General features: G+C 34.2%; 1 protein-coding gene across 5 annotated transcripts in view; it reads left to right on the forward strand.

Annotated features, from left to right (window-relative positions):
* Positions 1-27007, forward strand: part of HDAC4 (histone deacetylase 4) — a 329931-nt gene that overhangs the window by 171390 nt on the left and 131534 nt on the right. The gene's annotated exons all lie outside the window — the stretch shown is intronic.

A 27007-nucleotide genomic window follows, 5' to 3' on the forward strand; every position in this document is an offset into this window, starting at 1 on the left:
ATGGGAAAAGGTCTACAAACACACAGAAACAGGGATGACTGAAATAAATAAATGGCTAATGAATAATCTTCTTACACTCGACATTTCTAAAACAAAATACTTAACTTTTAGTAAAACAAAAGCTGGTCAGCCAGATAGTCGCCCACAATTACATCTTCACCCCTGCACCAATACTTCCACAAATAACACACGCTGTACTTGTGACAAAATAGATTATGCGGATAATATCAAATATCTCGGCTTAACTGTTGACCATAATCTAAAATGGGATCTCCAAATTAACCTAATAACAAAAAAAATCCGGAAACTATCATACATCTTCAAAGCAATACGAAATATTATGTCATTAAATCAGCTAAAAATATATATACTTTGCACTTTGTCAAAGTATTCTAATGTATGGTATTTCAGTATGGGGAGTAGCAGCAGACACTCATCTCAAATCCCTTAAAATTAACCATAAATCAATAATTCGAATTATGTTCAGAAAGCCTTATCAACATCCGACAGAACACCTAATGATTGAAAATAACTTATTAGACATTGATAAACTATTCATAAAGAAGATCATCTACAAAAACTGCATAAAAAATTACCACATCACATAACTCACTCGCAAAACACGAGAGCAATTACACACAAAAAATTACAAGTACCGTATATCAAATCAAATATCGCTAAAAGACATGAATCTTACCTGGCTCCTCACATATTCAACATGTTCCTAACCCAAACTAAAACTTACGTCTTACCACATAATTTGAATTGGGTGTTCAAAAGATTTGTAAACTGGTTGATGATAAAACAAAGAACAGATATTAGAAATATTCTAAACATCTAATGCATTTTACAAACCATACTGCACACAAATTCTAACAAAATTACAAAATTTTACAATTTATTATAATACGAAATACTCATTTCATATTTTTATACATAATTCTCCAAGTACTACACTTATTTTTATATTACTCATTTTTTTACTTCTATTTTTTCTTATTATTTTTAAATATTTTTTTACTAAACATTCAGTTTATATATAAAATGTTAATTACCAGCCTCAGAACAGACTATGTCTAGTGAGGAGGGTAATGAAAAAAAAATCTGTACAGAACCAACCTTGAATAAACGCCCGGGTTGCCGGCACTGAAACTGAACTGAATTAACACCTACCGGTTTTCGCTTCAGTCAGGCCTTCACCTATTTTAAAACTGAAAACAAAGTTATTGTTTCATTTCATATGCTTTCTACGAAGATGTGCTTACTTATGAATTTATCAAGTTAATAATTTTTCGATATTTCTGACGATTGCTATTTTCAATGTCAATTCCCGAGATCTACGTATTACATATTTTGATAGACCGTCGCATTCCAGATATTATCTTATAATTCCCTAGACCTACGTATTATGTATTTAGATAGACCATCGCGTTCCAGATATTATTTTATAATTCCCTAGACCTACGTATTATGTATTTTGATAGATCGTCGCATTCCAGATATTATTTTATAATTCCCTAGACCTACGTATTATGTATTTTGATAAACCGTCGCATTCCAGGCATTATTTCATAGGGTATCTACGTTAATACGAATTCGAATTACTAATTCGGTCGGTGTTTATTTATTACGTTTCAACAAAAATGTGACGCCATTCTTTCTTATTAAAATACACACTTAATAATTCAGAGTTTATTTGACAAGTTTGGGGCTGGTGGGATGGATCGCCTACGTGTTTATTATCTACGCTCAGTGGACCGCATCTTTATCTATATATATAAAATGTATCTGTTGTTTGTCCCCTATAGACTCAAAACTACTGGACCGATTTCGCTTAAAAGTATGTTCTTATTATTGCCAGGAATTTTTAGAGTGTGGTTTGAAATGTAGAAGAAGTCAGGGATACCCGAGGAAGACGTAGCACGATTAAATTAAACATATGAAAAGTAAACTTTTACAATTCTTTAGGATAATATTATTTCATCCTTAAAAAGAAACCCAGTTTTCAGGTACATTTGAATTCACAACCTCAAAACTTTACTCCAAACCATTCATAAACCCAAACAACGCCGGGTACACGTCAGCTAATGTCTTATAAAGTTTTTTTAATTTTTATTAGAACGGCTTCAAATTCAATCCCTATAAATGTTTTTTTTTTCAATTTTGACATTAACTTTATCAGTTTCATTACGTTTGTGAGATATTTCTGTTATTTGCAAGTTATTATTTTGTTCTGCTTGACCACTCGAGTCACGTAGTGCTACATCTGATCACCAAATGACGTGTCCCCATAAAACTCGTTTTGTCCTCTTCCATTATGGACAGACATGTAATATTAACAGATTTAGAAAGATGGCTGAAACATTTTCTTTGCACTTTCAGTTTAACATAGACGCCCCCGTATAATTTTAAATAATTCTATAAAAATAAAACCGCGGAATATTTCACACAGTCAAGGTTTACCTAACTAAAACATATTTATGTAACACGAATTAAATTGAAGTGACAGTAATCTTTAAACTACGTTTGTCGTTATTAAGGTTAAACGCGACGCTCGTTATATTCTATGTGTTCATAGATGGTGGTAATTAAATTATTTTATTAAAATACGCTTTTTGCAAGATATTTCTTTACAATATTAAGACAAATTCTTTGTTTGCTCCCGTACATACGAAATGTGAATATGATAAATAGTTATTTTCGTTTAAAATCTCAATGCGTCTTAGACTTTCGATTTTCTCTTCTAAATATTTCCCTGGATTATCCGTTTGATATTCTTGAATTTTTAGCTGTACTCTAGTCATCATATATTTTATATTGAGTATACGCTTACAGATCCGCATTTCAAAAAGTTTTATTGTGTTCAGGTTGTTATACCATTCAAAAGAGGAAGAATAGAGATTATATCAGTGATCCACCAGAACGAAGTTTTCTTCTAGTTCTATTTAAACTCGTTCAATTTGGCAATAATGTCACCTTAATAACTTCCGATTAAAACGAATAATTTCTTGCAAATCGGCTCGCTATGAATAAATTCTAAGATTATGGGAGCTCACTCGCGTGTGTGGATTCAGTGCACGGGTAATTTATTCTGGAATAACTCGTCTAAAATAGAACGGTCGCTGGAAATGAAAATACATTACTCCAACGTCATGTTGCTTACAGGAAATATTTTGGCTGCGAGAAAAATGCTTCGGTATCGTCCAGGCATATTCATAATAATAATATATGGTAAACTCTTTGATGTTGTACACTGTGCGAGCTCTTAGCTCCCCACACAGAGAGGGTCGGTTAATGTGACTCGTGACGCTGCACTCTTTTTGAAATTATCGTTCTCGCCTCGACGAGATGGTAATAAAAGATCTGTTGAAATTTTAAGGGAAAGTCCATTAATTTACTGCGACAGATATTTTGCTTTATTCTTATGGAAATTGGGGTGGTTTGTCTGATTTATATTACGTTATTGACATATCGATTTTCACCTCTAAGTCTGTGTTACAGGAATCTTATTCCTGCTTGTAGAAACCAGCAAACTTGTAACTTCTGCACTAGCTTACAACTCGAAATAATATATTTGCAGCATGTGAACGAGTCATTTCTAAGACTCTTTCTTACGTAAAAATGTCTTAACCCTTTCACACCCGCATTATTGTTTCCACACATATAAAATACGCAATGCTTGATAATACCTCAGAAAATTATTTGAAAATTTTTGCATTTAATTTTTTTTTTTTTTTAATTTTTCTATGTTAATTTGGATTAACATTAGGCGTCAGGGTATTTTTTAGATAGTAACGTAAAATAAACATAACACAAAAGTAATACAAATAACTGTTTCATGTCAAAAATGCACATTGACAATGTAGTGATAATCTCTAAGGTACAAACAAATAACATTTTTACTAAAATTCATTCGTAATAAAGAAATAATCTAAGATAATAAATCTTTAAAAATTCGCCATACTAGTCGAAAACATGTTCGTCACTACCAGTGTTAATTTGAATGAACATTGAAATTCATTTACAATATTCTGGGAAATGACTGATCAGTGAATTAAACTGATGTTATTATTATAGAACACATCTAAATGCGTTAAAATATTTGTAATTCGAGTATAGAATATTGATATCTCACCTTAAATTAAGTATTCAATTAAGTAATTCGATGAAACTCACAATCAGCAGATGTCAAAATATGTATTATTGTTGTGGCGGGAATAAGGATTTCAACCGTGCGGAAAAAATAGACGCCACAGAAAATACTACAAACTATAAGAAAACGAAAACGTGGCTTTTCTAAATCGCTAGAGTTACGGTAAAAAAATTCACGAAGTTCGTGTTAATTTGAATTAACACTGGGGATGAAAGGGTTAACAAGATACCGACATTCGTCTTTCCTCGCTCGTTTTCTTAACAAAAATCTCTTCTTGCGTCTCTTTCCTCAGCCTGCCTCATAACGTCGTTTAACTGGATGGCAATATCGTTTCGTTCCATGGCCTTAAGCTATACAAAGACGGGGCAGCTCTTTTTTGGTGTCAACATTACAAATTGTGTGCTGGAGTAAAGACAAAATAAGTTGGATAGGTACAGATTACTTTGTTACGGTGATTTTGAATGGTATATTATATAATACATATATAATCTTTGGGATTGTTCATCTCGAGTCTAAAGTGACAAAATCTTGTCCATTTATCACTTTATCTACTTCGGTACATTTAAACCTTTTTCATATTGCACATCGTATTGTGTAGCACTCCTGGCGTTCCAAGCAGTACCCGACCAACACGTATTGTGTAGCACTCCTAACGTTCCAGGCGGTACCCGACCAACACGTATTGTGTAACACTCCTAGCGTTCCAGGCAATACCCGACCAACACGTATTGTGTAACACTCCTAGCGTTCCAGGCAATACCCGACCAACACGTATTGTGTAACACTCCTAGCGTTAATAATAATAATAACATGGAATTTATATAGCGCAGTTTAGTGTCATTTCACTTCAAGTGCGCTTAACTACTCGTATAACAAACTTTAAAAAAATGGTAATGGTAATGGTAAGCGTTCCAGGCAATACCCGACCAACACGTATTGTGTAACACTCCTAGCGTTCCAGGCAATACCCGACCAACACGTATTGTGTAGCACTCCTAGCGTTCCAGGCAGTACCCGACCAACACTTATTGTGTAGCACTCCTAGCGTTCCACACATTACCCAACCAACAAATATTTTTATAGCCGTCAAAGGGGCAAACGAAATAAGTTGTGACCGTAATAATATTTCGGGTCTTTGCATTAATGTTCAACTATTGATGCTTCCTCATACTTGTCTATCTAATGCGTCGTACGCCTCTCCTGGACCGAAGTGCCTTCCATATAAATTTGAATGGAAACAAATGCGCCACTGACTTAAGTACCTTTTGGATTTGGACTATTTTGCACACGGTCTGTCTCTCTTACACTTGCCTGAAATTGTATATCGCCATTCCACTTGAATTTCGTAATCATGGTGAAACACATTTTTGTATTGAAATATAGGTCCAAATTGGGCTTATATTTGGATCACGAAACACGCACACAAGGCACTTCCTGTATTATTATTTATTCTATAACGGAATTTGCTTTTTTATTTTACCCATCCCAGGCTTCGAATATGTTTTCATTATAAATTGATATCCTCTTTGCCATTAATGGGCTGGAATTCGAGTAGGATTGTTTCCATTATACTTAAGTTTTTTTTATTGCCACCATCTCGTATTTATTTGTCAACATTCCTATATCTATATTTAACCTTCTTGTACCCGTACCGCAAAAGATTCTCCACCACCAATATTTCTATCCAGACAAACGTGATGACTAATGGAGCTCATAAACCAAAACATATTTCACTCAAACATTATAGAAATAATATAATTAATTTTTCTTAGCTCTTTTTCATGTTTCATTTATTTGACTTGTGCAAAAAATAAAGCTTTATCAAGCGGGGAGCTTTGAAGAGGTAAGCATGGATAAAAGCCAGATATTCCTTCCCAGAGTTTTTGGATGAAGCAGGACCACATCAGATTCTTCTGAGTTGTGAATAGTTTTAAATGCCTCACACCAGTGGCCAAATTCTTGTGAAAGCATTGTGATTTATATGATTAAATCGAAGATCTAAGATATAAATATCCCCTCAGAACAAATTAACTACACTTCGGATCGGCGTAGGATAAGCGACCAATGATTCTTTTTCAAAATTGTGTCTGGTCAATTTATGAGTTCCTACTCAACACATTAGGCGTAAGGACCTATTTCAGTATCACTATTCACAAACAAACTATCTACCTAGTTTATCAAAGGAATGTAGGTACCAATGATATTGACAATTTTAATGTAACAAATTCGATGTTTAAAACATACTTAAACAATTTTATGTCACGATATTATTTTTGATATTTTCAGTTTATAATTTTTTTATATTACTATTATATCCAATTTAAAACCACTGTAATGGAAGATATTATTTTTTGCAAACATTATTTTATGACCCTTATGTACAAATTTGTGAACATCTCTATGTAAAAACTCCATGGGCGTAAAATAAATAAATATAAATCGAAATTGCGGAACTGCTACCCCGCAGCGTAAAGAAATAATTATATTAATTATTATGTTTCATTTTCTTCTGACAGAATATGCCAGAGGCCCGAGGGCTTAAGGCTGCGTCCTTTTATAAAAATTTTACACGATCAAGGTTGCGCGCGTAATTATTTTGTAACCCTCGAATAGCGTGCTTTACCCATTATTATAATCGAGTCTCCATCTTCTTTCAGACGGGGTTTTCCTTTGCTCCTTGATTGAATTGAGCCGCTCGCTCCTATTCCAATTGAATTGATTTATTTCAAGTGGAACGCTTGTAAACAACATTCGGAGCTAAATATTGCCGATATCCGTCTATTTATAAGCCCGATTGAACGGAAGCGGTTCCCGTAATAGAACATTTTTGTTTTTCAGCCATAAAGTCTGGAGTTCGGGCCGCGTTCTTTTCCCGCCAGCGCGGTGGAAATGTTTGGTCCACAAATAAAACCTTGTAGCTCCAATGTATCAACAATGCTATTAAAATTCAGATGGCCATGATTCTACTGTGATCGGGGATAATCCGTACTCAAAAATCATACCATCCGATCGTTTCCTTGATAACTCAACACACCTTTCTTTAAAAGGTGATTTTGTCGTCATTAAAATCGATGAAAAAACTAACATACAAACCTAACCTTTAGAATCTAGTTTTTCATTCATCACTTTTTAAAAGTGTGTTGTTGTAAGTTGCCGAAAAAAATGGAAATTGTACAAAAAAATTAAAATCTATGTAAATTCACCAGTTTCCCGCTTGTACTACAAGTTTCCGGACACATTGTATATTTCTCTATATAGTATAAAATAAAGTCGCTTTCCACGTCTGTCTGTTTGTTTGTTATGCGCTTAATGCTTCTAAACTACAGAAAGTAGAGAAAAGTACATCTTTTGAAATCAAATCGAAAAAAAAATATTTAGGGTGCTTTAATTGCTAACGCTGTTTAAACCTTATGAGATACATCAAAATAATGTACTACGGAATTGTATATCTTACAATTAAAAAGCACTACAGAAAAGTCCGCGACCGTATATGTCTATATCTCAAGGATAACTCCCAGCAACGCCGGTACACGACAGCTAGTTGTATTATAAATAAAAAGCCCTTTGTTTGTTACAAAATAAATAATCTAACTACCTACATATCCATGAGATTTTGAATACTACTCGAGCAAATTTTATCCCATCACTTCAATCAAGAAAAATCATTATTACTTTCCCTGTTCATTTCTTACGTTTCAATTTTCTTTTTCAATTCTGTTACGTCTTATAATAATAATGATTGGATTATTTGTTCAGCGCCGTTTTCGTGGAAAAATCACCTCAAGGGTATGTTTGTTTATTCATAATTTTCGTGAATGTAAGTCAACTTTTAAATATCGGCTAAACCCTAAACTGGTCTAGATTTCTGGATAATGTATTTCAAAGTAGGATTATATTCACCGTACCGATCTGCAATTCTGTCGCCTATTCTCACTCTCCGCGGCTTCCACCATTAAAGTAATTAGGTACATATAAAATCGTATTTACATTTGGTTTTTACATATTAAGATGTTTTAATAATACTCTTCCATAGAAGCGTTAGCTTGTGTTTGGAAGAGGAGTGCACAGTACATTATTGTAGTTGTTTATAAGTATTTAATAATATGATAGGCAGTTTTTATTTAGTGGAAGTATAAGTAAAATAACATTTATCACATTTATGTAATAACGATTACATTACTCGGCATTTTTTTAGTGGAAATGTTGTACAATAATATTAAGTCTATTTCTGTAATGCCGATTACACTACTCGGCATTTTGTATTTAGTGGAAGTATGAGTACAATAACATTTATCCTATTACTGTAATGACGATTACATTACTTGGCATTTTGTATTTAGTGGAAGTATGAGTACAATAACATTTATCCTATTTCTGTAATGACGATTATATTACTTGACATTTTTTAGTGGAAATGAGTGTACAATAATATGTAGTCTATTTCAGTAATGACGATTACATTACTCTGTAGTTTTTATTTAGTGGAAGTATGAGTACAGTAACATTTATCCAATTTCTGCAATGACGATTTCATTACTCGGCGTTTTTTTAGTGGAAATGTGTGTACAATAATATTTAGCCTATTTCTGTAATGACGATTACATTACTCGGCATTTTTTATTCAGTGGAAGTACGGGAACAATAACATTTATTATAATAAAACACTAATAACTTTGTTTACATAACTTTAATATTATATTATATTATTTTATTAAAGTGATGTAAACAAAATTATTTTGTTTTATTATAATAAATAATGACATCGCAAAGTGATAAGCTTTCAGAAGAAATTTTCTTCGAAAAATTAATAACATTTACCCTATTTCTGTAATGTTTCTGTTTCGTTTTCTTGACCCTTACATTTATGTTCGTTTCTTTCATGTTCTTCCGACATTACGTACTTAAGTTTTCGGCACTTGGTATTGATTTTCCCGAAATTAGCCCACTTTGCGTGTTCCTGCCTTCTAACTTTAGCCAGGTGACCTTTGGAAATCAGTAGCCGTCTTAGAGAGTGGCCACCACTCTTTGCACATTGGGTGACTGATGACTTATTTATTTAGACTGGGAATTTGGATGGTAAATTGTAGATTAGGAACAATTGCGAATTGTAGTTTGTACAGGTCAGGTGACAATTGATTGTCAAACAGAAGCACCTGTAAGGGTCGCAGACATTGTCTTGGGAAACATTGTGAACGTGTGAAATTAGTGTAGCTACCATAGATGATAGAAACAAACAGATACATAGCACGGAGGCATGCCAATTTTCGCAAAGTCGCAAACTGTGCGGACTCTCAAAGCGAACGATATTTTGCTAACAATGATTCATTGCTCATCTCCCTTGTTTCTAATTGACTGAGCATAGCGGAGTTTCAACTTGGCATTAATGTCATCTATCCATAAATTAGTTTGTACGTTCCGTTTTCGTTTCTAAAATCTACTGCATCCACTTTATAATTCGATCAAGCCTTACTTTGACTATGTGTCTAACCTTTTTATTGATGTGCGTTTTCGAAAATCTGCTACATCCACATCGCGAACCTTACTTTGGCTAGGTGGCTAACTTTGACTGAACTTTTCAATATTTTATTACCCACTTGCCTGAAGAAAATTTGAAAAAAGATTTTCAATTGAGACAGTGACGTTTCTTTGGACAAAAAATGTTATCTAAAATATTCCGGCCGGTCAGTGGTTGAGTGGGCATAGCGCTTGGGTCTCACCCGAGCGTCGCGTGTTCGATTCCTCGGCTGGCTAAGTCCTCCATCACAACACAAGCAACATTTTCAGCTTTCTGTGGTGGTAGTAGGAGATTTTCAAACATTGTTGGGTTATTCGTAACCCGGGAATGTTTGTCTTTCTTTTTAAAAAAAATTAAAAAAAATAAATATATTATTTGGTTTATTATTAAGAAGGTGGGTATTTAAGTTTTGATTTATTAAATAAAAGAAAATTAACGACACTTTTTTGGAGGCGAGGTCTATGGTTTACAGAAGAATTAATATCTATGGTAGGTACTATTGTTATTACTTCGCTCCTCATTTAACTTATTTTTTTATAGAAAAACAAAAATTTCCGGGTTACCAATAACCCGACAATATTTAAAATCTCTTACTACCACCACTTGTGTCGTGATCAAGGACTTAGCCAGTCGAGACTTCGCCAGCTTGGGAGGGATCCAAACGCGATGCCAACTCAGCCACTGACCGGTCGGTCGGTTTGATTGGTTTTGTCGTGATAAGTAGGTATGTATTTTCTATTATTTTGTACATGATGTAAGTATAAAGCACAATACAATTTTAAATTCAAACGTTTTACAGTCCTGCTCACTAGGGTTTTCTGTTGTGAGGCGACCTATATTATTTTTAAATTTATTGTCTAGTTGTCTTAAATTGTCTTCATGATGTTTGCAAATTATTATTATTAATCTGTTCTCTCAGCCATGTTTTTACTTTAATTTTAAATATATTAATTTCGGCTATTTTTATTTAGAGCATTAAATATTATGGTTTCGTATCATGAAATTTATATATTATATATATATTTTTTTTTTTAGATTTTTTAAGATGTATTCAAACTGGCAGTAACCAGTATATGTTGGTTTATTGTCCTGGTTGAGTATGTTGGGCAGTGGAGTATTCATATTTATATTTTTTAGTTTTAATAAATGATTTTTACGAAAAATTTACGGAACATTGTAAACTTAAAAATTATTTTTTTTTAAATATGACGATTCTATTTACTATACAGATTTGCTAATCCTGATTTTAAAGACAATAAGTAAAAAAATAATAACAATTGATAATGCATTGAAATTTGAGTCAAGAAAAGCAGATACAGGATGCAGCAAAACAAACAGTGCAGTTTTAAATGGCCGGTACAAATCGTGTGGCAGGGGTCTCTTTATTTCTGAAGGGTCGTGCCGTTTTCAGTCGTTACCATGGTATGAAAGTTTTTTTAAATGGCAGTTCTTTCGTCGCTACCCAGCGGCCTTTCCCTGTGCAATTCGCGACTTCTCCCTGTGGGGCTACCTGAAGGATTTTTTTTTAAACATCGGCTTCACACCTTGGAAGAACTCAAGGATTGAATTCGGGAGGGAACCGCTCCTATTTCGTCGAGATGCACCAAAATGCGACCGAAAACTTCACAAATCGCCTTAATCAATGTATAACTGCTGGGGGGCAGCATCGTTCTGATAGACATCAGAATTGATACATACAAAGGCCGAATGTACCGTATCAAATAAAATAATCCCCATGTCTGTAAATTGCGCCTTTTGTTTTTAATAGCCATTCAAAACTGCAGTCTGTTTTGCCCCACCATATATTAATAACATAACAATGATTAATATCTAATTGAAATACGTTTATTTAATTATTAAACTCTTTCAATTATAACCTCAAAGTACAGCTAATGAAACGTAAAATTGAAGTGGGTACACTAATTGAATTATAAAATTTAAATACTGTAATTAAATTAATTCAAATGAATTTGTAAATTAAAACAAATTAATTAAGTTTGTAACCGAAGAGGATTAATTAATTTATGCAATTTTATGGCAGTGAAACGTACGTGCGTCAAAAACACACTTTTCCCATAGTATAAAAAACCGACATTTTTAATTAATGGTTTATGTATTTGTATAAAAACTACCTCTTTAAATATTTTTTATACTTTAATTTTTCTTGTTTATAAGTGCGATACTGATTTAACCACAATATTTTTCTTATTCTGTAATTGTTACTAAAAGAGCCAATGTCAGTTTTTCAAATTTCATAAGGACTATTTTTTATGTAAACAGCGTACAAGAGTCCCAACTACTCCCAACCGTCTGGAAACAGTGAGATTATGAAATTGGGGTATGTTGTGAGGCTGAAGGTTGTGGGGTGAGGAAGGTAAGGAAGTACTTGGCTATTTAGATCTGGTCACCAAACACGGCTAAAGCTATTTCATGCAACGTTTCAATTCGCAATGGTAGTCTTACACCATGGCAATACTGAGGGTATCTTTCACTCTGGAACGTGCCGAAAATATATCTTATATTTCGTATATTCGTCATATAAGATTCGTCAAGGTTGATGTTTTCATCCATTTCCTACGGAATAATCGCCTGGCGAGGAACATATAATAAGCACGTAAAACCACTAGAAATGCATCACTAAGACAATGTACCAGAAGACCAAGACCCCACCAATCAATTGTTTCGGGAAACTGAAATTAAGGAACTAAGGCGGATCTACTGTGTCCAATGTTTTATATTTATATGCTCTCGTCCTAACAATTTCCCCAACAACCCAAACCGCTCTAGCTAGAGACATAACACATGCGTGTACACAGCACACCACTGCAAAACCATTAGAGACATATCACGTGAATGTACACATGCCTCCACTGCAAAACCACTATAGACGTACCACATGCATGTACACTGGCCCCTACTGCAAAACCAAGCAGGCTCAAAGACACATTAACTGTATAGCCACAATTTGTTTCAATTCCTTACCCAATTTCGTCAACATGTCAAAACCCAAACTCATATAAAAAAATGTTAAAAGCTGGGTAAAAAAAAAAATTAACTGAATAATCTAATCCTATAATGTATGTTTCATCTATCTATATCTAAATGTCTAATATCTGTTACGTCTATCTATGCTTACAGAGGGAAAAAAAATCGCAGTAACTCTTCCAAATATCTATATATAGGTATTTTTTTTAATTAACCACTGCTGATTTTTTTTGCATTATCTGTAATACCCACGCACGGGCGTTTTTTGTACCTGTATGTATATTAAAAAAAAAAACTTTGCCAATAAAAAAACGTCTATTCAGAGTCAAGTGTTGCAAAGTGTTTGAAAGCAACCCCCTCCGAAAATCTAGACATATTGTTAGCGTGCCTATATCGTTCCATACACCCCGCACTGCCACTTTTCGCTACCCTTGTTCTATTTTTGAACCGCTTCCGTGTCCCATGTGAACAATGCCTGATCACGCCACCTGTAAATCGATATCATTGCAACCTTTAAAATGGTCAGAGAACCTCTGGAGAAATCAAGACCTGCGCAAAAGAAAAGCACTTAAAGTTGTCAACGTTAATGAGAATACGCTTAGAGAAATGTGCACCACCAAAAACAGACAATTGAACAAGGGTTTTTATTATGGGTCACAAAGATTTAGTAGTCACTGGGTAAGTACATGATGATACATCAACCAAATTCTTAAATGGGAAACCTGAACTGAATATAGCACGAAATATTGAAATGGTGCATTAGTTAGCTTAGTTTTATTTATTAAAATACTTGCTGAAGTATCCAGTGTTTATAGGGTTTATTCTTCGGGGTGGGAAAGAGGGATTGGGTGTTTTTCGAAATCTCATATATAGTCAGTCTTCTTTATATATACATTACCTGAAGTCCTCAACGTTGCCCTAGCTTTTCGAAATCTGTCGTTGGCAGTAATTCTCCTCTTATTTTATTAGTGTCAAAATGCTGCATTAAAGGGTGGGAAAAGGGGGTGGGGTGGTTTTTTGAATTTGAAGTCTTTTAAATGGAAACCTTCCTCTTAAATGTGCAAAATTTCATCAATCACGGAATAAAACTATAGATTTCCATAAAAACCAAAACCACGCCGCCAGACACTATTCTTTATAATATAAATTCTTTACTTATAAGGCATATAATACCTACCTAGGTCTCGTATAAATATATATTTAAATACATGCTCTATAAATAATGTTATCGCTGACTACCAACATTCTAGCGATTTTTCGATCCCACTCCCAAAATTCATTCACAAAAATTCCTGTGGTTTCATGGTGAAGAAGTAGTAGTAGAAGTCAATTTTTTGAAGAGCAGGGTTGTTATCAGAGAAAATTCTTCATAAATTGTTGAATAAAGAGCGGAAAATATGAAAACCTGATGTAGGAAGATCAGGAGAATTGGGTGCATGGCTAATGCAGCACAATCGAGCAATTGAAGATTCGCTTTTATAATGTTGACCGTCTTACCGCCTTCTCCTCACAGATTTATATATGTAGGGATGTGTGGAAAAGATTCCTTTTTGTACCAAAACACCTTTAACAAATTAAAAATTGTTTTCAGTAAAAAAAACACCAAACCAATAAAAGCTTTAAAAAATAAATCTTTCCAGGGGAATGATATAAACTACGAGCAGTGCATCAATCCATTAGAGCGTGATTAGTTACTAGACATGTTGAAATGCTCAGTTACATGATTTGAAGGTCAACCAAAAGAAGAATGTAGCTACCAGGGTAGTAGGAAATAGAGAAGAACTTTTGTTGGTTTGTTTCCTCTGATGCTCGGTCCCTAACCCGCCGCGACGGCTCCACACTCCGCGATCCTGAACTGTCTCTCTCCATTCATAGGATACCTGGAGACGTTCCAAGATCCTCTGACAACCAAGTCCAATAAACGAGAGCTGAGTTTATGGAAAGACGTCATCGTTTGCTTGTTATTGATGTAAACGTAGTAAAATGCTTAAATTACCATTTCACGTTATGAATACATATTGTAGATGTGGATATTCTTGGACAAATACTCGTAGTTATATAAATTCTTTTTTATTGGTGTTTTGGTGTAATTGTAGATGCCCCTGTTCATTGTAGTGTTGGTGGTGTAATAAATAAATAAAATTAATAAAAAATTATAATTTTTATTAATAATGGTAATTACGTTTTGGAGACAAATCATTCTTTTGACATAAATAAACGAATACAAATTTTACATACAAATACAATGGCTTTAAAATGTTTTTTTTTTCATTAAATTAGCACAGCAGATAAAGTACGATGATGTTTTAACTAGTTAAAATCAAATCACAAAAAATGCCAAAGTTGCCTCGAAAATCACACACAATTAAAGTCTTTCATTGCCTCTATATCGTAATTTAAAAGACAAATAAATAAACTAGCACATAACCGTACTAGATATTTGCTATACCTTTGAATTAACGTTTTTCAATTTCGTATTTAGTATTTTGGCCTAAATTTTAAGTTTTGTATGAAAAATGGCACGCAGCCGTTCCTCTTAATTACTTAGCGCCCTATTTTGTGCTTAGGCCATAAAAAACACTTATTTATAGCATTGAATGATCGGTGCTAAAGCTCTCATTCGTTTTCGTAAGGTTCATTGAGTTTCATGCATAAAAAAATAACATTCATGACACGTAGTCAAAAAAACTTGCTGTAATAATTTTTTTATTTAGCTTATTTCGTTGTTTAACCCCTCCAGCGTTTTTGGGTCATATATGACCGGGCGTCCATATTTTACAAAAGTATTTTTATCATATCATTCGGTAATACGTAATTTTTTGACGTTAGAAAGAGAAATTATAATGCTTTCCAGTTTGCCTCGAATATTTATAATGGATGCCATTAAAAAAATCTAAAAAATTTCCAAGATGAATAATTCATATTTTGCGCCTCCATCGTAATTGGTTTAAATTAAAAAATATAGTTTCTTTCTTCAAATTCCCGAAACGTAACAACGTGTTTTCGAAATATAACAATATATAATATTTCTTATTTTGTCCAACTATATAACAAAATCCCAAAGGAAGTGACTGAGATTGAGAATACGGTTAAGTTTAAAGAGGAATTGAGAAAACATATTTTCCTCAAATATTTATGATTTATTTTTTTGTGATATGATATGTACTTAAATATTTAAAGATCCATTGTTTGCCAATTACTGTAATTTTTTATATGTTTCTAAATCTATTAGCACAACGATGTGAGCTAATTTAACATTAAAAAAATAAAATAAAATCGAGTTCTCTCAATTTGTCTATGATTGGTGTAAAAAATTACGTAAAAATGTGATTAGCGTTTTTGACGTATGATATTAAAAATTTATTATTTAGAAATTTATTGTTTGTTTTAAATGCATACACCGGAAATATAATTTTATCTAGTTTCTAAACCAGTTTTTGTTTTTGAAATACTCTGAAAATATTTCAAACTGAACAAGTGTGTTGAAAGTACTAAAGGAATAATGTATTACTACAGTATGTTTTGCATTTACCAATAGTTGTTTTGTGTGTCTTCTATTTAACGGGCGAGCTTGTTTATAACGATTCCCATAAACCCAAACAATGCACTGATTATACTTATATTTAGAAACCCTAAATATCTGCTCTGTATTTTAAAACAACGATCCGCCATGTTTCAAAGCTTAAATATAGAACAGATTAGGCAGTTTATGTTATTTGGGAGACCACTACTGTTAGTCGCCACCGCGAACACATGACACAAACCACAACACCAACAAACCTGTCTCTTACATCAAAAGTGTAAAAATACAAACACTATGATGAAATTACAGCTTTTTTAAAATATGTATTTTTTGTGCTGTGACTCTCAGTTTGATCTTGAAAGTGTTAGTACCCAGATTCTTATTTTTATACCACACGGTGACAAATTAGGCGCTTTGTCAATCGGTACTTATTCGATTAATGGGTCTTAAAAGGGCGCAGATGAAACGATGCATCTTTTTGGCTTCGTTGCCTCCATTTTTCATTTAACCTTTATTTTGGTTGGCCTGTGTCTGTGGTGGTCCGGCATCCGGAAAGGATAATTTATGAAGATCCCAAAATAAATTCTGTACGCTTTGTTTCTCTGAAATTTTCCTTAACCTTTCGTGTGCCTCTATTTTTATTTGCCAGAATTTGAACGCTCGCTTAACGACTCGTTTATGTGGGTTTATTTTTAGTCCACTTTATTGGTTTCATTGAATAATTTCTTTCCTCATCGGAGGCTCATTTTTGATATTTATAACAGTTACGCTTATTTTACATATTTTTTTTTATTTCGCTTATTCCGTGAGTTTTTTGGTTGTTTTCCCGTTCAGGCAGTCAATCACTCGATGAGGAAAATGTACAAGGAAAACCTTCCTTTTTGTATTCGTTGGCAGTGCACTGACTCCCTGAGAATGCCACGCACTTCCGGACGGCCACCTCAATTGTTCCAAGATACGTAGGCAGGTACCATAGTTACTTGTAGCGACACTCGCAACCGATCCAAGTAGTTGTTTAATTGACCCTTCGGGCATCATTTGCAATTTGCATTAAGTGGATGATGGCTGGATTTGAATCCTTGTGGAACCCCTGAGTTGAGCTAAAGCGCTTGGTCGGATTTAGTCATTATTAGACAGTTTTATGTAAATAGGTTTAATTTCGTTAGCCTTGTTGGTTTTTTCGACTGTAATTTGTTTTTATGTTAGTTGGAGATATTTATTTTCTGATAAATATTCCTTATTAGGTCAATGGTAAAACGTTGATTATTTTTTTAAATATAATTCTGTTGTTAGTGACACTAGTAGGTATTATGCCGATATAAAATAATCCTCAAAAATAGCTTTTAATAATTAATTGCGGGACTGATCATCACATTTATTTTGTATTTCTTTTGCGTCCCCAGCCTATAAATACTTTATCTAATTCTTTAGCTGGTGTTTTTAACACGTTGCACGTGTTCTAATGTGTACGATCTATTTTAATAAAAGCTTTTTGTAAATGTGATGTAAGATTGGGTAGGTATGTATAAATGGGAGATAGATAGAAATAAAGGGTAACGGAGTGAAAAGGTAATAATAAAACGTCCGAGAAAAACACAGAATGTAAACAGAAAGCACACTGAGACGGATAGAAAATAGCCCGTTTGTTTGAATGTTTGTTAGACTAGGAGCAATATAACATAGAACTGGGCGATGTTCGTGTCGGTCCACACCGCCTGTATTAATACCGCGGGCTAAAGTTAGGATTTTCAGCCGTTACGGAAATAGCCCGCCAAGCCGAGCCCGATTTCTGGCCGTTTCCGCCGAGATGATCGTATTAATATTCACGGGGACGTTCACGTTTGATGGCGACTCTACTTCTAGTCCACTAAACTAACTGATTGAAAGTATTGTCTGAATTGGCTCTAGCCTCGGACAGCGCTCAAACAACATTTATGGCTGGTACACCTACGATGGAAGGTGTTTAGTCAGCTGTATGGTTACTTATTTCTCTAGGAGTCTCGCGTCTGTTTACGTTTTTAAGTTACGTTTAAAGTGCTAAAGATCTGAAAATCGTTATTTAAAGAACCAATATATTTTTGCTCCCGCGCTAAAGGCTTGACTTTCCACATAGCACGAGATCGCTACCTATTTCATATTATGAAGCTTATTTTATCATATGAGTTGTTTGGTATCAAAACTGGTCAGATCCAAAATTTAAAAAAAATAAACTAAGTATTGAACTGTGTTCATTATTAACAAAAGAACAGTTCTTATTTTTCAAAAGCAGTCATATCCGCATATTTTGTATGAGAAACCGGTTTAAAAAGCGGCTGTGGTATGAAAAATAGTCAAATCCAGCACTTGTTTTGGTGTTTCCTGAAAATTCACCTAAAGTGGATTTGACCAGTTTTGATACCAATGGTCACATATACAGGTGTCCGGGATTAAAGTGAACTAACTTCGGGAGGTGATTCTACATGATGGTAGAAGTAAGACAAATTCTTTATTTTTTTTTTCCTTGCAAATATATTTTTCCGTACAAAAATTTCACATTTTTAGCCTAAAAACTACCTTAAAACGTTGGAATTTCGAAAAAAGTTATTTTCCTTTTTTTATCGGGTAGAATCATCACCTTCCGAAGTTAGTGCACTTTACCCCCAAACACCTTGTATAGTATTCTACATAAAGAACATATGTACAAGGGAGGGTAGCTTTTTTTCCCTAGAATCTCCAAACTTTCCCTTGATCTTTGTTGTTTCCTTTCTTCTATTGAATGAATTCAATTCTGTTCATGAGTTCATTAATGATGAGAGAATTCTTCCTGAATTCTGTGTATGGAAAAGAAATTGGAAAGAATATTATTTTAAACCTACATTTACAATGTTTTCATAAACTGCAACATGTTAAACTTTTTTGCTTTAAAAGCATTTTTTATTCAGAATTTGATAAAATTTTAATGTTATAAGACTAGGAGCTTGATCAACCCAAATAATGGGCGATATTCTTGGAGTACCGACGTAAATAACCGTCCACGAACAGTATTTTGCTCAGCGCAATGTGGCCGACGCGCGACGCTTCCATATCTCATAACCTTATTATGTCCCGCGGACAAATTATTGACGGTGGAGATTGATTATTCCTTGGGTTTAAAAGAAGCTGATGAATTTTCCCCGTATTTTTGTTATCGATTTATGATTGGATCATTAGATTGGGTAACTGAATTCATGATATGTTGATACCGATGATATTTGTCGGTAATAGCTTATAGTCCAGTCAGTGGGGGATAAAAAAGGGCTCCACCTTGCAAAAGGTTAGGTAGTAGCGATTTTCACATATGTTGTTAAGATTGGGACTCTAAAGAAAAAAAAAAGTTTTCGACCTTGGGGGGGTCGAGCTCGACCCGCCATCTTGGATTGAAGGTGCCAAAATTTGTTTTTTTCAAAATAATTATGAAGTGGTCGTTTTTACAACCAAATTGTTCAGGGCAAACTTAAAGACAACTAAATTACCTACAATTTTTACTGAAAGTTTTTTTTTGTAAGTCTAATAGGTAACGAGTTACAGCGGTTGAAAGAAGAAAATTTTGACAAAAAATTGTAAAACTCCAATTTTCTTGATAAATTTTGTTGATAAAAAGCTGGTGGATTGGTTTTCTCAGCATTGTCCCTTCCCCGAAATCAATTCACTTCTTTCTATCAGTACTGGAATTGTCGGGGATGAAAAGATTAATTGTCATTTATCCAGAGAAATAGGTACCGAGAGGATGTCGAACATGGTTACCACGTCTGAAAATTTTGAATCTATAAAATTTAAACGTAAGGACAAAGTTATTCCATTAATAGCAGTCAACAGCAGCAAAGGTCGGCGAAACAACTATTTCCATCAACCCGCTAATGTTGTTCCAGAGAATGTGTATTGTGAAGAAATCCGACGAAGAATTGAAGGATTTCCTTAAATTCGAACTCGCCCCATTTCCTTTGTCGCTTTTCACTGAAGAAGGAATGCGCAAAGGTACGAAATCAACATTTTATGGTGTTTTCGAACAACTTCCAGAAGGCGTGCAACTTGAAGGTAGCAAAATTAATGTTGTGGATGGAGGACATCTTTTATATAAAGTTGTATGGAATCGGAATGATTATTTTGGGTCAATTTGCGAGAAGTACGTTCACTATGTAAGAAATCACTATCACATGCAGTCATTGTTTTCGATGGATATCCGCTTGATGATGGTGAAAAAAATACGAAAACCGCAGAAAGACTTCGCCGATCGAAGAAGCACATGTCTGCAGATGTTCTTTTCGATGGAACAATGCCAGTTCAAGTTTCACAAGAACGATTTTTAGCCAATGAAAATAACAAAGTCCGTCTGATTTCGATGCTTACAAAGCAATTTATACAGGATGATTTTACAGCTAAGCAGGCTGAAGAAGATGCTGATGAGTTGATTGTCAATACTGCGATTTCCTTGTGTTCATCATATGACGCTGTTTTCATTATTGGCGAAGACGTTGATCTCCTAGTTCTGCTGACAGCATTATCACCACCCAAAAGTAGTATATATCTTCGCAAACCCGGGAGAGGCAAAACTTTTGAAAGACTGTATTCCGCGAATAGTGTGAAATACAAAGAGGCGGCTGAGAATATTCTGTTTCTTCATGCCTTTAGCGGCTGCGATACAACATCGTCCTTCTTCAACCAAGGAAAAACAAAATTTTGTTCGCTTGTGCAAAACGACACAAGACTCAATGCCATGATAGGAATCTTCAAACAACATGATGCAACACCAGAAGACATAGCAGTTGCAGGAACACGCTTTCTTGTTGCTTTGTACGGGGGTGTCATGGATAAGGAAACCTTGGAAGAAGTCCGCTACAAACGTTTCGCAAAGTCGACAGCAAAAAACAAATTCAATCTTGCCTCTTTGCCACCAATGAACGACGCTGCATGGTACCATGCATTTAGAACGTACCATCAAGTCCAAAAATGGTATGGAATCCAAAAAAATCCAGAAAACTGGGGCTGGAAACGTGACACCAACGGGCTTGTTTCAGTAAGAATGACAAAGAAACCAGCACCCGAGACTTATTTTTTTCATGCAATTGTAAAAAAGGATGCGGCGTCGCATGTAGCTGCAGGAAAGCTGGATTGAAGTGTTCTATTGTATGTGGGTGCTGTAATGGTCAAACATGCCGAAATTCGCCAGAGGTTCACATCGATGTCGATGACGAAGAAGAAGAGATTTTGTCAATGGAAGCCCAGAATCTCAGTATCACAGGCAATGAGTTAGATGATGACATTGATGACGAAGACTATTATTAAGTAACATAATTTATAGTAGCATAATTCATAGTAATGTAACATAATTTCGAAATCTACCATCGCTGGTATATCTGTGGAGTAGATCTACTGGGGATACCACAATAAAAAAATGCGCCATGTTCTCTACCTCATGGTGGTGTGGAAATGAGTAAGCAAAATTATTATAATTATGTAATGAATAACCCGAAAAAATTACAAAGTTGGGAATTTCATCATTTTTTAGAAAAATATTCACATTTTCGCCACTGTAACTCGTTACCTATTAGACTTACAAAAAAAAACTTTCCACAAAAATTGTAGGTAATTTAGTTGTCTTTAAGTTTGCCTTGAACAATTTGGTTGTAAAAACGACCACTTCACAATTATTTTGAAAAAAACAAATTTTGGCACCTTCAATCCAAGATGGCGGGTCGAGCTCGACCCTCCCAAGGTCGAAAACTTTTTTTTTTCCTTAGAGTCCCAATCTTAACAACATATATCAAAATCGCTACTACCTAACCTTTTGCAAGGTAAAACTCCCCACTGACTGGACTATTAGTGGATAGAGCGTTGACATAGTTCATGGGTTCGATCCCCAGTTGCGACCTTTTTTATTTAGAGGCGTCTTGTTCTGTTTCATGTTTCTTTCCGATTTATTAATATTATCTTCTTCTGCAATTATTAGATAATATTTGTGTTCAACATTTTTTCCTTTTATCTTATAAGAAAAAATATAGACTTGGATGTCAGATGATACCAAATAGTAAAGCTGATTCTCTAATAATATTCAACAATAATCAACTGAGTTATCAATAAAATATTGTCTTATTAACTCTTGACAGGTCAAGATGCCAAACAAAACGTCTGTAACCAAGTGGGTCTTCTGACGACCCCTTTCATTTTTTCTGTCTGATGGACTTTTAAACTATAGAAATTATTCTATACTTGTAAAGGCTGTATCTTTTCAAGCTAATCTCATAACTTATCGAACCAATCTACAAAAATGACAAATTATATTGGTCTATATTTTTCACTGAGCTCGTACATTTTACAGGTGTAAATGTAACATATAGCCGAGAAATAATAAATAAAAGCTGCGAAAATGTCTCGTTATAAAGCGGAATCGCCATTATTTATGAACGTACGTTATTAATTTATGGAATTTTATCAAAATACAGACCAATTTCACAATAAACAATACACCCAGTTTAATTTTACTTAATGAGCGACTTGCATGGATTATATATTGCCTTACAAAAATAATGTAAATATATGTTTCTACTGAGAATACGAAAACTCGAACAAATTGTATGCTAAAAAATGCACTTGTGATGTCGTAGAGATATTAGTGCATACTATAATATAATGTAGATAGAAAAATACCCGATTTTTAGGCTCTTTTAAAAACAAATTTTATTAAAGTACCGTTAAATACACTTTTTTTTACAAAACATTTATACAGTGTAAACATACTAATATGACAACAAAAATTAACACGCTATGGGAAACGAAATGCCAACCAAAAAAATATGTGAAGTTGTTTTTTTAAAGTTCTTTCAGTGCACTGTTTTTACTTTTAATTGTATAAATAATTGTACTGAATGTTTTTTGCAATATATCTAGAATGACTGGGTCGGCCTTCAAAATCTGACGCTTGTAATTTTTAAAATGATAGGAAATTTACGATTTTAGCTTGCTCATTGTTTTAAAGATATTGTAACAAGTACCTAGTTTTTTAAAGTCAATTATTTAAGCTAATATAGAGATGATAGTAATTTCGGGAACTAACTACTCCCCTACTTGGCTGCGGGATAGAAGTGATTCAAGCGAATGAAAGAGATTACCAAAAGTAACTATTGGTTCAGAAATAAAATTTTACTCATTTCAACCCTTTAAAGAATGAGCACAACACATCCAACCCCTGCATTTGGCCAAACTGATTCCGAACTACCCTGTTGCACAATGCACAATGCTTATGCCATGTGACGTGCCAATCCATAAGACAGATCTGGCAGAAACAACCGTTTAAAGTTTTAAATAAACTTCTTGTCCGTTAACTGTCCGTCTGCTACTGAAAACCAAATTCAAATGAACTTCTGCATTGATTGCAACGAACGTAGAAATAATGATAGACGAAAGCGTGATTTAAAGGCGTTTATTCGTCAATTAAAGCATTGCTTGAAAGTATTCAAATCAATTGCATTTTAACTTTAGTTGGTACATTCCTTAACCAACTACCAGTTCGACACAATCAACTTCGATCAGCAACATTATCAGCTATCGGAAGGTTGGGGGAGCCATATCTCAGTTCAGATTCTTATTTTTTGATGTCGCTTTTGGAGTATCAGGACCCAAAGCTTGGAATAAACCTCCAATAACTATGCCTGGTAAAAAGCTCACGTTGAAATCCTTACTTCAGATTTAACCCATCCACGGGACGTAAATACTGATTTGTACATTATTAATTTTTAATTTGTGTGCAAGAAAATCAAAGTGTCTTTTTACATCCTTGACAATTTTTCCCCAAAATCTGAAATTCTTTCACAGCCCGCGACATAATATATTTTCTTTTCTAAATGCAAGTTTTTTTCCGATGTGAAACATTTTTTGGCGCAGCTTTGGCTCAGAGGGTAAAACATTGCTTAGCAAGCGTGGCAAGACGGGACGACGGCCTCGCACTGAACGGCGCTTCATTCGGCCAGCTTTGTGACTCGTCGGCTCTTTCCGGCCGGCCGCCAAAACTCCATGCAGTATATTTGCTTATATTCTCACTAAAATGGCAACGGATCTAAAATGATGGTGAATTTTTAATTTGCAGTATATTTCTTTGTGTATTTTTTAATAATAATAAAATAGTTTTTTATCAAACATATAAAGAATTGTTTGCTTTCATTTTCACTTCCTTTAATAAAAATCAATTTACATCTGCCAGGCGTCGAGTGACGACTATTTTTGTATTTTTAAAGCTATTTTCTAACTTTTTACATCACCCTTGAGGTCTGATGTTTTAATGTAATTAGTCTTCAAATTGACTGTCCCCTATAAAATTAGAAGTTTAACCAACTGCACTTCGTTAAAACAGACCATTTTATATTTAGATGTTTTGAGGCAAACGCGATCAAGCAGACGAGAAACGATAATACTCAGTGCCACACTATTAGTATATTAAAGTATAAGTGGATAAACAGGTCTTTAAAACACGCGCGATTTTTCGAGCACGACGGCGTAGCCGAGTGCTCGAAATAAAGCAAGTGTTTTAAAGACCAGTTATCCACGAATAGAACGCTATTGAAGTGAAACTTCTTTAGGCGCGTAATGGATTTCGGAGTAAAACCGAGTCAGGATCGACACGAAAATGCGGGTACCCCCACCACCGCTCACCGTTCACTGTCCCTCTCTCACCATATGCGCTTGTTGAGGTGGGGGAGCCGCTCACGAACGTTCTCTCTCTTCTCTTCTTTCCTCTCTCTCAGACACCAGCGAACTGCGCCACGCCAAGCATCAGCTGCTTGGTTAGTATACTGCGTCGTGAGTGTAATACGAGTGAAATACGTAATTGATTGTGGTTCATACGGTTAATTTGAAAATAGAGAGAGAGGAATAAATTAAATTTGAAAATAGAGAGAGAGGAATACTAGAAGTTTCACTTCTGTCTTGCGTAGGCTTGACACACCCACTTTTTTTTTTTATTGGTACACTTTGAAAACATAAATATTGATATTATTATTTAAAATTTGGAAATAAGAACTGTTAATGAATTCGTGATGTGACATCACAATATCTTGTTGTCATGGAAATGAAAAACACAATTGACATTTAGACTTCACATTTTGTTGATTTGTTGATGTTGCCATGGTAACTTTAAAAAACGCGTGTTCCATAAAGTGCGATTTAAACACGCTAGAGCGTACTTTAAATGAGTAAAACAGGACACCAATAACAAAAAATATATTATATATAAAATAAAATAGTTTCTGTGTTTTTATTTGTACGAAATTCCAAAAAAAAAACAAAAAAAATTTAAACTTTGAACATTTAAAAAAAATCTGTTCAAGGATTTTAAAATAAAAAGACGCATAGGTATTTTACTTTGAATTAGTGTTTTATAGTATTTTAAAAAAATTTAAATTTTACGAAATTCTGCGTAGGTTGGTAAATATATTTTTTTAATGTACTAGATATTTTTCTACTTTTAACTTGGCTAGAAATCTGTAAATTTCGTTTAACACTATTTACAAATATTTTTTAGAATTAAGAGCGGCGGTGATTGAAATAATTTCCTTTTCTAAAATAGTTTTCTGGAACAAACAATTTATGGTTAGCAAGTTTTTTTTTCTATGATAACAACCATGTAAGTACCTACAATATTGTTATTATTCATAATTGTTTATACTGAAGCAAAAAAATATTTTTTTGAGAAGACATCTGACAATGGAAATGAATTATTAAATTAATTTTATTTTTATTAAACCTACCTACCTAGATGTTGTTTCATATACTGCATAGGATCCTATCTCAAGAATGAGAACACATTTACTGACCCGCAAATAGTCTAGGTCGTCTAAACCTCGAGTCTAGGTCGTCAACAACTTAGCCTGTCATTGACAAACAGCATAAAGTTCTGTCCAATTTTCAAATCGGAATTATACAAACAGTTCCAGTCGTTTTTGTTGTTTGTTTTTGGGGTGTTATGCCGTGTTGCGCTAACTCCTTCAACACGGCATAACACCCCAAAAACAAACAACAAAAATGCTTTTGGCCGTGAGAATCTAAAAACTTACCAGTTCCACTCGTAAACATTTTTTCCTTCATAACTATTTGAAAACTTGCTGGTTTTTGGGCGATATCTCTTCTGTGAATGTCAAACCTTATCGTGATTGAAAATTTGATAAAAATATAAATTTTTAAAAGTCTCAGGACGGGTTATTATGACTTATTTTGGCCTCGATGGCAAGAAACCCATCAAATCACTAACTCTAATCATTTAATTTTTTGACTATTTCTGTTCTGTCTACAACTCTGCGCTTGGTCTGCACCTACACACTACTTCCTATACGTTCGTCAACGTTTACTGTTTATTAAGCGTGTGGTTAGCTCTTTTTGTTAACTCGTAGTTAGTGCGGCGCCCGCGTCACTAAACCGTTCAACTTATTGACGAGCGTCACGATTAAATTGTCCACGACCATCCGGCCGGGACCTCGAAACTATTTGACGGGAACTTATTTCGTGATTTCGTTAAGTGCCGGAATTTTTACTACTTTATTGGCTTCTGAACAGGTCTATGATTTTTCTAACGTTTTAATGCCTGGATTAAAAAATATACCGATTTGTGTATTTAAAAAAACCTGTTTTGTATAAAATCTCACTGCTAGAACTAAGATTGATTCTTACATTGTGGACACCACGCATATTGGGTTAAAGTTGGCTTAGTTGCATTTATGCCGAATGTCATTATGTGGGCGTTCTTATCAAAATATTATGCATTGGGTCCAATAAAACGTGAATTCTTTTAAAGGATCCTATTTGTTCGGCGAATTATTCGTCGTGTATG

Source organism: Hesperophylax consimilis, chromosome 10 (assembly GCF_061612785.1).
Source record: "Hesperophylax consimilis isolate HC1 chromosome 10, BYU_Hcon_1.0, whole genome shotgun sequence".
Classification (NCBI taxonomy): Eukaryota; Metazoa; Arthropoda; class Insecta; order Trichoptera; family Limnephilidae; genus Hesperophylax; species Hesperophylax consimilis.